Source organism: Octodon degus, unplaced genomic scaffold (assembly GCF_000260255.1).
Source record: "Octodon degus isolate 3935 unplaced genomic scaffold, OctDeg1.0 scaffold00197, whole genome shotgun sequence".
Classification (NCBI taxonomy): domain Eukaryota; kingdom Metazoa; phylum Chordata; class Mammalia; order Rodentia; family Octodontidae; genus Octodon; species Octodon degus.
In genome coordinates, this window is record NW_004524773.1 from 2,516,028 (window position 1) to 2,520,391 (window position 4,364).

Sequence of the window (4,364 nt, forward strand, 5' to 3'; positions counted from 1 at the left end):
GTGCCTGCCTGTACATTGGACAATGAGAAGGAAATGCAGCCAATGAGAAGATGTGGAGAGAGCCCTGTAGCCAATGAGAATGTCTGGAGAGACCATGTAGCTAAAGAGAGGGCAGCACAGCCAATAGGAAAGTCACAACCAGGCCCAACCTCCTGCTGTTCTGTTTGTCTCTTTGTCTGGATCACCCTTTCCTTTTTTTTCCAGCTGTCCCAAGAACACCCAAAGGTTTCTATTCTCATCCTCCAATCCTTCCTCTTTTGGAGAACTAATTAGAACCACACTAGAACAGAGTGGGTCTGATGGTCCAGTATGTGGTACCTGGGCCTGGTCACCTCACCACCCCATGGCCTCAGGGTTAAACACAGGTGGCTCCCCTGGGCTGCACTCAGTGAGGAGAGATGGTTTGGGGGTACACAGAAACACCCTGTGACCAAGCTCCAGGCTGAACACAGGGCACAACCTATGCCACCCTCCGTTTGCCTTTGAGTGCTATTGCTTGGCTATGACGCTTTCATTCAGATGGACAATATTAGCTTATCTTGATGTGGAGGTTGAATGGAAGCTGTTGGTTTTTTCTCTGCTGCAGACACAGAGCTCTCTTCCACCCACATCTTCCCGGACCCTTATTGCTCCTTGAGCTGTGGACTAGGAACAAGGCCAGGGCCCTGGCAGACCCTCTGGGAGCCCTTTACTTACTGTGTGCTATGCAAATGGCATCCATTGGTGCCATTCTCTGGTGAGGCTGAACGTGAGATGAAGGTTAGCATAGACCCGGTGCCAGACTGGACTTCTCTGGTGGCAGGGAGAGAGTGCTGGGGACCAGGGCCCTACTTATGGCTCCATGAGATTGCAGCTGAGTGGTCCACAGGGCTGCCTCATGGGAAGGGTTGAGTGGTGTGGGCCCAGGTGGGCAGGCAGGACCCATGCTCTGGCCAGGGTGGGCAGCTTTCTTTCTTCACATAAAGGGAGAAAGCTAGGTTTAAAGAGGAGATTAACAGCTCCTTGGGCTTGTGTCTGCTTCCAAAGCCATCCCCAGCCTATTTAAGAGGCAGAACACTCCCTGATATGGAATGTTTTGGACAGTAAGCAAACTTAACAGACTTCATAACTATGGGGCACAGAAGAATGTAGGTAAGGTGAGTGGAGGTCCCCACCCTTCCTGTGGGGGGTGGCTTCCTTAGGCTCTGTCCAGCGACAGGAACAAATTCTCCTGATTGTGAGTCCTACATTTGCTAAGGCAGTGTGAACTCTTGGGTAAGCTGTTGATCTTCCTAATCTCACTTCCCAGGTCTATAAAATGAGGGATAGTAGTAGGTTCTACCCTCTAACGCTGTTTGGAAGTTGAGTGTTATTGGAGGTTAAGATGCACAATGTTGTCGTGGGTGCTGAACACAGGATTCCAGGTTCTTGTGCGTGATGAAAAATAATTAGAGCATGAAATGGGAAGGGAAAAAAGTCGCCAAGTTTAATGACATTTAGTGACATAAAGTACACTCAGAGGAAGTGAGTTCATGTTGGCAGAATGAAAAATGTCACAAGTGCTTGAAGGCATTGGCTTGAACCTTCCCCCCACCCCAGCAGAACTGGGGATTGAACTCAGGCCCTTGCGCTTGCCAGGGAAGCACTTATTCCACTGAGCCATCTCCCCAGCTAACCTTTGAAATGCTACACCAGGCCTAGGGTCCTTTCCACTGGGTCTCCACGAGCATGATTGACAATGACAGGCTGCTGTGTTGGGTCAGCGTTCCCACATTCCCACAGTTCTCCCTGTCATCACTGGTTATATGAGATGCAGTCCACATGTAGGAACCTGTGGTGAGCTCGAAGTGAAGAAAAGTCACTGTAGGTCATGCTAGGAGGTCTAGCACACGTCATCCTGGTTTGGAAGTTTGGAAGACTTAAAAGGTTGTGGCTATTTTTGTCTCTACTTCTAGGTAGTGGGCCTTAGGGCAAGTGTCTGGGAGTTGGCACTGGGGTGCTGTTCAAGTTGAGCTGAGTAAGAGGGCAGTGCGCTCTGTGACCTGCAGCGAGAGTGGGCGGAGACCAACTGAGACCAGCAGGCTGGCATCCAGGCAACCTGGCACAGGGTTCATTGTGCTTGGTTGCAGGGAGACAGAAAGCAGAAAGATCTTCTGTAGGGAACAAAGAGAAGTGTGTCCCTTTTACAGGGATGGAAAGAGAGCAGGGGACATTAGGTGGAAAGATTTATTTATTTTTATGTATTTAGTACAGGGTCTAGAGGGTCTCACTACACAGATCAGACTCACAGTGATCCTCCTGTTCTCAGCCTTCTGAGCGCTGGGATTATAGGCGTGCACCACCACACCTGGTCTCAGTTGCGGTCTCAGCACGCCCCTGGGGCGAGACTGGCACCAAAGGCCAGGTATTGAACCACAGTCCCTGCGTTTACCTAAACAGGCACTTTAGTCCGCTGAGCTATCTGGCTGGCCCATAGGTGGGAAGATTTTAATAAACACCTATGCCTGGCCTGCGTCTCAGTGGGCAGAGCCCTTTAAGCATCAGGCATACATTTTCAGGTGTCTCCAGACGTTCCCAGATATCCTGGGACCTCCCCAGTGCCTTATCCTATCCCCTTCACAGCGTCCTGGCCATGCCAGTGACAGCGGTGGTGCTGAACAGAGTTCCCTGCTGAGGGCAGTGCTTCTGCTGACAATCAGGTCGGGGGCTGGGAGAGTCAGGTCTGACTGGAGCCCTGCAATCTCACAGCCCCTACTTGTACTGTCTATATGAGAGCTGCCTTCCACTCCCCCAAAACTGGAGACAGAATTTTGGTGAAAATAAAAGGCTTGCTTTCCTTTTAAACTTGAGGACTAGACAATGAAGAGACAGCAAGGAGAAGAGCTAGGAAACATGACAGGGGCAAGTCATACAGTTACATGTACAAGATATACAAGGCAATGATCCTGAGAATCTTCAGAAGATTTTTGAATCTAGCAGTTAATTGGAAGGATTCACACCCTGACTAACTATATATACTGATACCTGTGAACTAAGCAACTGCACTGAAGATGGCAATTTGTAATAGTAGGTTCATGCTTGGAATGCCTGTCATTCAGGTCTTCTGAATACATGCTGCTTGTCATGACATGCCAGTTGTTGCCGTGCTGTCTCTTGGGTAGATGATTGTTTAAAAAGGAAGGGGGTGGTGAATGAAGGCAAGAGACAGGAAAAGAAGTGTTGTGGGACTGTCCTGCAACAATGTTGTATATGGTTAGATTTCTGGACTTATGTGTAAATATATATAATTCTTTATTCCTATTTTTAAAATATATTTTAACTTTTTAAATTTTTTCATCATATTCTGTAGGGACTTAAAAGTTTAACATATCAATACTTGATGAAAAATATCTGTTCCATGTCGTACCTAAGATGTTTGATATTCAGACAGATAGTGAGGTTAAGCTCAACAGCCTAGGTTGTATGGTAATAACAATAAGCTTCTCTTCTGGAGGGTTAACAAACTAAGTTTGCAGACCAAAAATTAGAGAAAAAGGAGGGCTACAAGGAAAGCCAACATTTTGGCCGTAGCCTTCCCAGGTCAGTTAAGACTCAGGATATACGAGAACTTGTACTGTAATGTCATGTAACTCAGTTGTGTCCCAAATTTTCTGATCAAGGAGATTATGGGGCCAAAGAGGAAAGTGATCGATGATGTAGAGTGTGCCTAAGGAGAATCACATGGAGAGAAAACATTCTCTCAGGTTTTCACAGAGAGCACATTGGCCAAGCAATGGCCGTGAATCATCCACATGGCTGATACTGACAAAGGATCTACAATCTGAGGTACAGGATCTCAGGATAAATCCTGAGGGGATTTGACTGACCTTATCAGATCCAAAAGCTGCAGTTCTTGTTACATAGGTCTTGCTTTATCTTGGTCTTAACCACCCAGCAAAAAAGTATAAAAATGAAGTATAAGAAGTAAAGCCATGCTGTTATGTTGAGCTGCAGGGGACTCAGGTTAACAACTTCTGACATTGCCAGTCAAACAGAAGATCCAATCCTACTATGTACTACTGGACTATTTTGGAATATTTTGCTGAGTTCACACACCTAAAATATTTAAATGACAGAACTAAACAACAACAAAAAAAAAGGAGGGATACAGATGAATGACCATTTTGTATCTGTGTATTCAAAATGGTTAGGATAGATATATAGCTACATTCTCTTAATTCAATGAATAGAGGGATTTGTCCTAATAGTGTTTGTAAATAGGATGTCATGTCTGCATCTTGTGCAACAAATAACCACTAGGAAGGCAGTATGCAATGTGTTAATTATTGGAACTGTCCTATCAATTTGATTTGAAACTGTCTCATTGCTATTTATTTCTTAATAAA